The following is a 12,079-nucleotide window of genomic DNA, read 5'->3' on the forward strand; positions in this document are numbered from 1 at the left end:
CTTAAAAAATATTTTAGTCCGTCAATTAAATTAATATTGGACACGTATATTTTTATTTGTCAATCATACGAGTAATTACGAAGTTATGATGCGTTGAAGTTCCGCGTGACGTTACAAAGTGCTACACTTTTATGCACGCCTTGACGTCACGGGCCTCTTTCTTTGAACTATGACGCGAGTTATCTCTTTCAATTTTCATTAGTTTGATAAAGTGAAAAATACGTGCCGAGTATTTTTTGATAAGTTAACCAACGGACGAATTCAGTCTTGCTTTTTTACCCAGGAACCATCCCTACTTTATTTAAAAAGCAGTAACGTTCATTATTGGACTGTAGTTTACAATATGGTGCAAATAAGACTCATGTGTTTGTAGTTGGCCCTATGTTTGAAAGTTCAATGAAACTGGTTTCAAACTTCGGTTTCTTGCTCAGACTCAAGTCATTAGGTTAAACTCAAATTAGGTGAGTTGACTCAATGAGTTTCAGTTCCGCGTTGAGTTTTACTTACGTGTAGATGAATGTTCTTTACATGTGCTAGTGGCCGTTTTCATCTTCTTATAATACTATCCTTCATACAAGGGACTAAGGTTCAAATTGAAAATTACACATTCTAAATTGTTTTTGATCAGACTGAATTAAGATATTTGCATCTTAGGGGAGACCGAGGTGAGTTGCAACAGAGGAGAGTTGTGACATTATAGATTTTTGGAACTTAAAGGAGAAGCGAGCACGTAAAAATGCGCGTGTTTTAGCTCAAGTATCGAGATAACAAATGACGTGTGCTATTGCAAGCTCGCTTAAGTTCCAAGAAATTAACAATGTCACAACTCTCCTATTATGTTACAACTCACCTCTGTTACAACTCACCTTGGTCTCCCCTTCTTATGGTAAACAGCTGACAAACTACCTGACAATGTCAGATTGTAATTACTAATTCATGTTAAATGCCTTGCAAGCATTTTAAGCTATTAAAATAGTAATATTTTAATTTCTCATTTTTGATATGGATTTCCATTGTTCCAGCGACCAGACAGATCCCGGATCCTGCAGACGTCCGACATCCACAAGAGTAAGTTTTGAACTAAATCATACAATTTTATAGCTTCTAAAAACATTGTTTACATCCCATCAACCAATTAAGTACCTAACTATACAGAGTGTACTCGTATTAAACAAGACGTTAATTTTTGCGGTCTAGTTCAGAAATATGCTGAGCATGAAGGTAGTTTAGAAGATAGATAAGTATTTTCTTTGAATTGGTTTTATATCTTATCTTTCTTTTTCTTTGGCTGGCTCATTCCCATTTTATTTGGCGTCGGCCCTGCTAATCATGCGTCTCCAGGCCTTATATTTACTAAAATTTTACTGTAAAGATGGTGGACGTTACAATTACTACCTATATTGATTTCAAGCAAGTTAAGCTAGAGCGTACAGGAAAAAAAGGTTTTTATCTCCAATTCTCAACCACATTACAGACCAGATTAAAATTCCCATGGAAACACGTAAATGCTTAGTGTAACTAAATTTACTGCTAAGTGTTTATTGGGCATTGCTTTCGTACAGCGGAATCGCACATTCCTTACATAAATGGTTCGCAGAGCGTTTCCAAAGTTAGTTTACAAAATTAAACCCTTTTTGGCCACAACACGAGGAAAAAGATAAAGTTTTTAACAGCAGCGGGGCAGGTACAATGTTGTAGAAGATGGACTTTTCAAAAATATCAACTTTCAACCCTTTTTTTGAATCCGAAAAGCAGGAGTTTTTTTTAATCAATAATTTATACTCGTAGTCTGCCTCTTTACTTTTATCTAAATGCGGTTAAAAAGCCTATTATGTAATATAGATGCTAAAAGTTACCAAAAGGGATAATTTTGGACAGCAAAAATTGCATTGACATTATCCAATTCATGCTTCACTTTTTATCAATTAAAAACATTTACAGTAATACCTCTAAATGTACAACAGATTGTATATTAAACGTGTTTTTGCATGTAAAACATTTCTTAAAGGCACATAAATTCAGTCTGAAAGTGATGAAATTATGTTAGAGAGGGACAAGGAATGAGCGTACAAAACACTCAGTTTGCTCATCCAATTCGCACTTGACCGGATATTTTCCTTATCCCTATTCAGGTTGATAAAAAAATGACCCAGAAACGCAAATTTTGGAGTAGGAAGAACCTTTTGCCTCACAATGGAACGCATCAGGCGTGTAATAATAGTCGTAATGGATGTTTGTTACGTTGAACATCCCTTCTTGCAAACAACATGGCCTCTATACTATGTTAGTAACTTAAGAAAAAGTACTTCAAAATATAGAAAGAAGTTGTTAGGTTTAGCAGATTGCATAGTTTCGACATCATCATCATCATTTCAGCCGCAGGACGTCCACTGCTGAACATAATTCCACAGTTTAGTAAATAATAATATTTTTGAGTTACTATTTTTTCTTCGATATGCAAAAGAAAGTACCTATTATAACAGATAACACTGCTTTGTATACCAGCGTCACCAGGAAGTATCACTCATAACATTTTTTTTGATGAATGTAAAACCTAAAGCATAACACTGATACTTTGTATACCCAAACCACAAACCAGATTCATTACCCAAAATAAAACGTGCTGAAGTGTTCGCAAAAATAGTGAACGTATATTGTCTAGGGGTATTATTCGAATATAAATCTTTTCTCCGTCCGATACGACGCAGGGTTGCCAGCATACGTTACGTAAGATCGCCAATACGAAAGTGTATGGCGTTGATTTATGTAATAGATTTTTCGTTCCTAAACAGCCTTCGGGTAACATTATTTGCCCTAATAGAAGCTGTTTTGTATTCAAAATAGAAGTGGGGCTATTGTAGAGCCTTAGTAGGCACTAAATAAAGAACTGAGAATTTATTGGATTTACGAATGTATAGCCGAATTTTGAATAGGTAAAAGAAGTTTGTTCCATTATCAGTACTCAAATTAAGGCGTTAAGGCAAGGAGTAGGTATTGAAATTTAAGACGTTAAGATCACAAGAGGTAAGGAGTATTGATGAACAAACGACTGCACGTTAAGCTAAAGATGGTGTCTTCGTATTTCCTTAGTAATAGAGTCGATTTTGCAATTAAATGTGTAGTCTGATGTAAGGCTAAATAAATTCTGAGTAAGGACCCTGACCACAAAAAATTCTCAAAAAAACTACTTCTTCGGCAGACGCAGAAGCTCCGGTAATCTTTTAACGTAGCCCAGATTTGGATACCTATGAATAAAATGGGCGTAAGCGGCTTATCGGAAAACTTACATGTTTCCCTTTTTGTCTTTAAACTGACGAAAGTGGCCCTTATCTTCGAGATTGGTGCGCGAATACGGGTCCGCAAACCAAACGGACCCCGATTTATGTAAAGAGATAAACAAACCGGATATCCTATTGAGGGGCCCATAATCACGGTAAGAAACCCTTTCGAGTTCAGTAGACAGAACCTTTTCGAATATGTTTTCCTTATCGATGTACGATCACGCATGTCCATGTCACTAATTAGGGAAATGGATTGTGATCTTTATTCTTATAAATAGATATCGTTGTGCTCACGAAATAAGAATAGTCTTTATACGGTTGATTATAAGGTCCATTAGTGGTTGAGACTAATCTACCACGACAGCTTGGTTCAGATAGAGTTATAAATACAGTCGACAGTACGAGTATAACAGGCTATTAATTTTCTTAGAAATTACCTAATTATGGTGCTGCAGGTTTGTACTGTTATATTGACTTATTTTTATTATCTGTACTTGTAATATCACAACCCTTCTGTCGCGTAACGATAAGTCAGACCCTAAATGTAAGTTAAACTCTAAGATAGTTCTTGAAGGCTGAAATCACATACATCACAAAGGAGATTCTTCAATACAAAAATGTCGTCGATAAATCACTCTTTTTATAAACGGGACTATTTCCACCTCTCTTTCCCACTGCTGCAACTCCTGTGTAGCCAGGATCTACAGCTTGACCGCCAATAAAAACCTAACCAGTGAAGTTCAAGTTTGTCCCGGAGGAAAGTTAAACTGTCATTGGACCCGCAACGAAATTAATCAGAAGAACGTAGGGGCCGTTTGAAGTACACAACATAGGAAGACATTTTTTAGTAGTAAACTAAACATTGTCTTAAAACAACGATTTATATCGTTTAGCTTTTGATAGAGTAGAAACTGTGGCTAAAATATCTGCTCCAATTCGAACAGTGTCCGCTCCCAATGGAGAACAGTCAATTGTACTTCTAACTTCATTCAAAACTGCTTACAAACTAAGTCTTGTAACTTCTATATTCATTGAAGAGTATGTAACAAAAGCTACAAACCCACTTCTTGGTAAAGTCTGGAGCGTGACGTCATGAAACGCTTTGACCTATTTGCTGAGCATCACTGACAGCTAGGTAGCTCTTTAGTAAGGTAGCTCTTTGGTAAGGTACGACAGTGGGTTCGGAATCGGAACTCGCTGGGGGCACTATGGGATGATGATGAGAATTTATTGCATGTAGTCATTAACCCTTTACCTACGGGCCCTTGGAAACCCAAAGTCGCCTCACAATACGGGGTATTTTAACCTATAAAATTGTTTGCTCCACTTTAAATCAAGATATTTTAAAAAGTATGAGACTTACGGTATTGAAATTTGGAATATTATATTCTGCAACTAATGTAGTTTCATAATTACAAGCGCATTTTACACTTAATTTGCAATTTTATTGTTTTTTTGTCGTAAACCGTGATTTAGTATTGGCTTTGCCAAAATAACAATAGATGCCACCCGTATTGAGAAGTGACTTTTGACTTGGCAACTATAGGTGCCTCCCGTAGGTAAGAGGTTAATATTTTTATCAGTATAATGTACTAGCGGCCGCCCGCGACTTCGTACTTTAGGACTTACTTTTCGACTTAGGGGTTGAATTTTGCAAAATCCCGTCTTAGTGAGCACTTACGTTCTAAAAGGAACCCGCATGCAATATTTGAGACTCCTAGCACTTGTAGTTACTGAGATTTCGTGATGAGTGAGTCAGTCAATCAGTGACATTTCGCTATTGTAGATATACAATAGTTTTATTATGTACGTAGTAATTTTGTATCTATTAGTTTGATTTAGTAACAATTATATTAAAATTAGGATTACTATTTTTAGTTACGAATAATAATCTATTCCAACAATTCATCAAATAAGTGTTTTATTCTTACTCATATATTGTGACCTTTTCCCAATTGATTTCCATTTACGAAAATGTATTGAAAAATTAACAAATGACCCTTAATTAAATATTAATCAAATAGGTATAATCATTAATCAATACTGCGCTACCACAACATGTTAATAAACAGTTTATATCATTACATTTTATTGATGTTTGAGTTTGTAAATACATTATCGTTATAAAGCAAACAACATTTTGAAACATTGGTACTGCCAATTATGAACTCTACTGTACCCTACAATTATTCACCTACTCTAAATTTGACAACAAGACCGTTAATTGTATAGCACTAGAATAATTTAATTAATTCAGTAGCTGTAAAATCGTTTCAGGGGTATTCAATTAAGGTTATATTAGATTAGCTGCTAATCTAGCGGCAGCATGGGCTAGATCCCACTAATTCGATTCAAGTGTAGCTTTTAAGTTTTCTCTTGAAAGGGAAAGTTCGCCTGAAGTACGATTACGTTTTAATTGTACCTATCTACGTTTATTTTGCTTAAATTATTCAGTTAATCTATCATTAAGACTCGCCACAGATAGTCTGTAGACTAACGACTTTTGTCGGCCGATAGTTTAGTCGGGCAGTTAATCAGTGTAAACGTAAAAATACGCATACTACACCGATATAGGGTCGGCCGATTTCTTACAACCGACATTCAATAACCCAAATCAATATGTACATTATTACGAAAATTCTATACCCATACTTAATAGATAATATGAGTAACTACAGATAGTATTTTCAATAAAATTGATGAAATTCTAAATTACACAGTAGATTTGTAATACAATACAATTAGGCCGCTGGGGCAGGAAAGTTCTTGAGTGGCAACCACGAGCCGTAGCGTGGGCAGGCCTCCCACTAGGTGGACCAACGATCTGGTGACGGTCGCGGGAGGCACCTGGATGCGAGCGGCGCAGGACCGGTCTTTGTGAAAATCCTTGGGGGAGGCCTTTGTCTAGCAGTGGACGTCTTTCGGCTAAAACGAACGAACGAACAATAAAATTATATTTAAATGTAAAACTAAGATGTGAAGCCAACAGAAATTCGTATCAGAAACCCAACAAAATATAAATTGTTGTTCCAATATTAAGTTTCAATGTGCAGATTAAATCCAAATTTTGCATTGAATTGTTGTTGAGACGAAGCTTCAAAACTCCTAATCTTTGAATAACTTTTAAAAAGTTTGTTACTCAATATTTGCTGCAAGAAGCCTTCCAAAAACAATTTGTATTTTCATAAACAATAAGAATTTTGTTTTAAATCATCCACGGCATTAGAACTTCGAGCTTGGTCATACATTAACGCCTGTATTCACAAACATTACTATGAAGTCTCACAGTGCGCGTGGACGCACAGGGTGACACACGAACCAATCACAGAGCTCTATTCAACGCTGCGTTAGATTTGCTGCTTCACTTAAACAAGTATCGTTTGTAAATACGGGCGTTAGAACATATCGGACACTCAAAATTGTCTATATTAATTTTTATAATACAATGCGTGAATTTCTCTACCTCAGCTACTAGATCATAAATAATATTAATTATGATCTCCTCTAAAAGATATTTGACGAAGCAATTATGAATCAATAACCTTTGTAACTACTGCTAAATACGAAAACCTTGATACTGGAAAGCTTAAAGGCGACTTTTCATTCAACATTGCAAGAAAGTCTTGCCATTCACAAGTCAGAAATATCCCTGAACATTTACTTTAAAGTCTTAAGAACGCTTTTCAGCCTCAACGATGAATAATCTTTTCAAAAATGGGGCTCAAAGTCGTAGCTCGAACAAATTGCATTTCTAAAACCACCACAATAATGACCTGGGAATCGTACCGTTTGTCCGATCGTCACCCTTCTGTAATTCGACTGACATTCCTAAGGGTTCTCTTATAGCCATTTTAGCAGTCGCTTTCAAATTAATGAGGAAATCCTTCAAGTTTTCCTTGCCTCCAGCGCTGTGATTATCAACAAGAAAAAAAACAATTAAGTGCGTCCCGCTCCTACGCGAATGTTGAAGCCTTCTGTTTTAATTAAAAAAGCGGTTATTTCTTTTCATTTTTTATCGCAACAAACCTTCTTGAACGGTTGTGGTTTTTCCTTTTTTATGCTAATGATGTGGTCCTGTGATAAATGTGTGCGGAGGTTTATTTTCAGGGACCCGTTCATGTTTAGAAAAAACAACAAATCTGAAGTTGTTCTTCGACTATTTATTCATGAAAGTGGTTAGAAACATCGAGATAATAAGGTATTCATACAACAAAACTAATGTAATACAAAATGTCAAATTGAATCGGAACTTTGGAACGAAGACATTAGTTTCTAAATCCATTGGGACTGGAATTTTTGGTAGGAGGAAATACTTTTTCTGTAGTATTTCGCCTCCATCTCTATTATTTACCTATTAAAGTACTCACCAAGTAGTTTAAAATAATATTATCTTTACAAATGGTTCCATCCCCCGTTTCAAAATATTCCTTCTCCAACCCCCCAAAGAACGGATATTAATTATGCACAGTAATGAGTCGTTTCAAATTGTAATTACTCATGCGGAACCCCATGAAATATACAAGAAAGCGATAAAATTTTAGGAAATTCTGTTTGAACATTGGACGGTAAATTAATTTGTGAAATTGCTTTCGATCGTTCCTGCCAAGGTTAGTTCTGTGGTTAGTAGAGCAAAGGTGAGTATAAACTACAGCGTTTTCTCGATCATTTCTGTGTCTTACGTTTGGTTCATGAAAGGATGATACGCTAGAACGTAGTATCAAAGAGCGGCTCGTTGTTCTGTTACAATGCTCTAGTTTAAGCTCACCTTATCGCTCAAGGTGGGAGCATCAATAACTTGAAAGTTATTGACTTTACGGAACCCTTTTGCTTCTGTTCTCAGTTTAATATTTATGTATTATGTTTTACCAAATCTTTTAAACTTTTTTACGAGAAGATCACTCTATTGTCGTGAGAGAGATTTACTCTTACGTGCCCTTTATAAGGTAGAGCTTAAAATATTTTGACTAGTTGACATCAGATTTAGATTCACACTTGCAATTTTTTATTGAATGATTTACCTACTACTTTTTGTTTGTTCCGTTGGTCTGTTGACTTAGATTGAGGTTAAAGAACGTACCACAAAGAAAGTTAATCGCCCTCTTCGTCAAATAAAACATAGATTCGAGCAAGTCCATGCGGGAAGGTCAACTCAAATTTACCGACGCTAACGGCTATTTACGTATGGTTTATAAGGTAGTGGTTGTCAACATTTGGTTTAGTTTTAGGTGGATGTATTAGATGCTACTTTGCAATGGAAATAAATTTTAGTAGTTAGGTTTTGTTGTATTAGGAAGTAGTAGTTATTATAATATTGTGCTATAGTTGACTATTTTTATAACCTACAAATAAACGAAAGAATTTGTTTGAGTTTTATCAAAAATGAAATTCTCCTCCTTTCAATTTTATTTAATCAAATGTAAAGATTAAATTAACTGTTTTCAAATTATGTACTAATTGTTAAACTCGGGCCCTTAAACTGAAATTGAAATTCCTTATTTGCTTTAATTAGATGTTCAAGTATTGGGTAATAAAATTTGACATTTTCATTATAATTATTAATACCAGTAGTAGCGCTATTCAAAAAAATATTAATTGATGAATATTTATATCTTTTATGACTTTTGGCTTAAGTTCTTTATTAAATTGGGATTTTCATCACCGCCATCATCATCATTCAGCCAAAAGACATCTCCTTTAGCATGAGTTTTTACCTCAGTAAAGACTATTTCGTTACCGGATCTCATAAAAATAGCAGATCACCAGCGATCTTCAATCCTACTATAATATTATAAATGCGAAAGTTTGTGTGGATGTCTGGATGTTTTGTTACTCTTTCACTCACGGATTTTCATGAAACCTTACAGTATTATTGTTTATAACCGAGAATAACATATAGGCAATAATTTACTACGATCTGTGACAAACTAAATTTCACGCGGGTGAAGCCGCGGGCAAAAGCTAGTAAACAATAATTTGAAAACATATAAAATACTTTTGAATCACACGTTTCTTGTATTACAAACACACATCCATAAAACTTGTTATTAATGTTTCTGTCAATATAACCAAAGGTTGTCAACCACTGGCTAATAATAATTCGTGTGGCTCCCAGTTTTATGCTTGTAATCCGTTCGCCGATATAGGGGCTAACGTTGTGGGACATTGTGTTTACAACGTTATCTGACTGATGTATGAATGAGCATTTGTATTTCGTTTTGTAAATCGTCCACTTAACCAGACGTCTGTCAAAGCTTTAACTGGATTATTTTTGAATAAATAATACAGGCATAGGCACTTTTAGCAGCAGTGTTTTTAGAACATTGCTTCAGTGATGTCATAGGGTATGTACCTTTTAGTAATTTATAGATACACTAGCTGTGCCCCGCGGTATTACTCGCGGTAAAACGTAGCCTATGTGGTAATCCAGGGTGTCTGCTAACTCTATACCAAATTTTATTAAAATTGCTCCAGTCTTTTAGACGTAAAGAAGTAAAAAACATGTACACACTCACAAACTTTCGCCTTTATGATATCAGTGTGATACCAATCGAAAGACCGATGGTAGTGAAAGAAATAGTGAAGCTGACTTGCATCGCCTTAACTTAAATTTTAACCGGTGATTTTGTATGGAGTTTAACGGACTTTTGACGTTTGTTTTACTAATGAGATAGTACAACCCAGAGTAAGAATGTCGGAGTGTTCCATGATAGTGTCTTATCTAGAAACACAACAAAATACAATTCTATGCAAAATAACATAATAAATAACATGTTTCTGAGTATTTTGAACATTAAGGCCTAATTCGCACGAGAGTTTAAACAGCGTTGCGTTATAAACCCGGCGTCGGCGCTTTTATAACGTCCTCAATGTGATCATTCATACGAACGCTTTTAAATCACTTTCGTCTCATCCCTCGCTTTAGTAAGACGTGGGTGGTTTTTGCTAAATTACTAGCAATAGCGATTTGTGTTGCTAGAAGACGAAGAAAGAAACAAAGGACATTCTGGGTAGTTACATCCTCTGAATGAACAGAGATACTTAAAAGGACAGTTTGTGACATTGTACGAAGATTTTTGTCTTCTGGCGAACTTATATTATTATTGAGTAATAAGGGACTTTGAACCGTTGTTGAGCTTAATGAGTCGGTATTCGATGGAGATGGACAAATATTTGGGTTGAAAGTGGTAAAGTAACTTTGGGCGGATTGTGGCCTAGAACTTTGTGCAGTTAATAAATTAGCGGGCCGGTACAGTCGATTCTCTAAAATCTGAATTACATTTCTCGACAAGCACGCCCTAAAAACAAAACAGAACAAACACGTCCAACCACTAAGAGAGCGCGCGACGTACTGATCGCAGCGCCGGCGCTTTTTTAACGCTCGTGTGAATAAAATATAAAGTTTCATACGGCCTATTCCCAACGCTCTGCGTTGAAAATGCAACACTGCTCGATAAAAAAGCGTCGCGTTTTAAAAGCGCCGACGTGTGAACACTTACTTGGGTATGCATATGTTCTATTTGAACGCTTTTTTAACGGACATTAAAAAAGCTCTCGTGTGAATTAGGCCTAAACCTTCACTTAATATTCTCTTAAAGCTGAGTTGCACTGTTGACCGTAACTTTGACGATAACCGCTGTTTTTTGTATGGAGTTTGACAGATTTTAACGTTTGTCTAAGTTAAAGTAAGATGCTGCAACCCAGCTTTAAATTGATGTAGAGTTTTAGGATCAGTGTTTTCTCAGTTCTTATTACTTTATTACCACCTTAGCGCTCCTGCACACGACGCCGAAACCGCGCCGCCGCCTCGCCGTCGCCGCGCCCCTACACTGTTCATACGCACCGAGTAAAGACCGCTGCCGCGCCGCCACCGCGCCATCAAAGCATAATTTTGCCAGCGGCGCGGCAGCGGGCTTCACGCAGCGCGTATAAGCAGTGCAAGGCGCGGGGGCGGCGCGGCGGCGGCGCGGCGGCGCGGCGGCGGCGTCGTGTGCAGGAGCACTTAAGCTCTTGATTGACGTTACTTACACATAATGTGTATCAACTCCATTCGCCTTGCCGTGTTGCTCCGAATCTTTATTATGCGTAATAATGGATGTTATGGCTCCAGGGCAAATAATAGAGCCTTTGTCAGCCTGCCATTCGTCCCGTACAATCAAACCATAAACTAATAAAAAATGTGCTTTTTGGGGCGATGACTGTAATAATTGCCTGCATTGTAAAGATAATTTTGCTATTTTTTTCTTCATTAAATTTTTTTAACCTCTGCTATTAAATTATTTAGTTTTACATTAACATTTTCTTAATTATTTGACATTTAATTTATTAGTAGGTATATTGAATTCTGTAATTTTTGCACGTCTGTGAGCAGACTGAACACGCCATGATCCAACTTTAATATTGTCACCCTGTATTTTTTAACAAAATAAATAAACGTTTGAACTTTCCAAGATAATTTACTAGCTTACACGACTGCTGACCTAAAAATCTTTTCTATCATCAAAAATTAAAATTTATTCACTATTTGTGTTTTATTGCTAAAAAAATGGCTACACAGGGATTGCAGCAGTAGTAACAGAAGGTAAGAATAATTAAAAAAAAACATCTCGAGAGTGTACCTTATTCGCCTGCATTAGAAGCGAGACTGCAATGCAGTCTGCACTGGTTTTTGCATCTGCATTAATTTTGTTTATAGTTTTGTCTACTCACGGACATTGCCCGCGGGCGGCGTGACCGGAGGGAGCGGCGAGCGTTCGGCGAACGAACGAGCAATGTTCGGTTCGCGAGCGAACATCTAAGAA

The 12,079-nt window shown here is 36.4% G+C and overlaps 1 long non-coding RNA gene across 1 annotated transcript in view; it reads right to left on the reverse strand.

Moving 5' to 3' along the window:
* The window catches only part of LOC135073067 (uncharacterized), a 110,083-nt gene that overhangs the window by 47,840 nt on the left and 50,164 nt on the right, over window positions 1-12,079 (reverse strand). The gene's annotated exons all lie outside the window — the stretch shown is intronic.

The sequence above is a fragment of the Ostrinia nubilalis genome, chromosome 7, assembly GCF_963855985.1.
Source record: "Ostrinia nubilalis chromosome 7, ilOstNubi1.1, whole genome shotgun sequence".
In the NCBI taxonomy this organism is placed as follows: domain Eukaryota; kingdom Metazoa; phylum Arthropoda; class Insecta; order Lepidoptera; family Crambidae; genus Ostrinia; species Ostrinia nubilalis.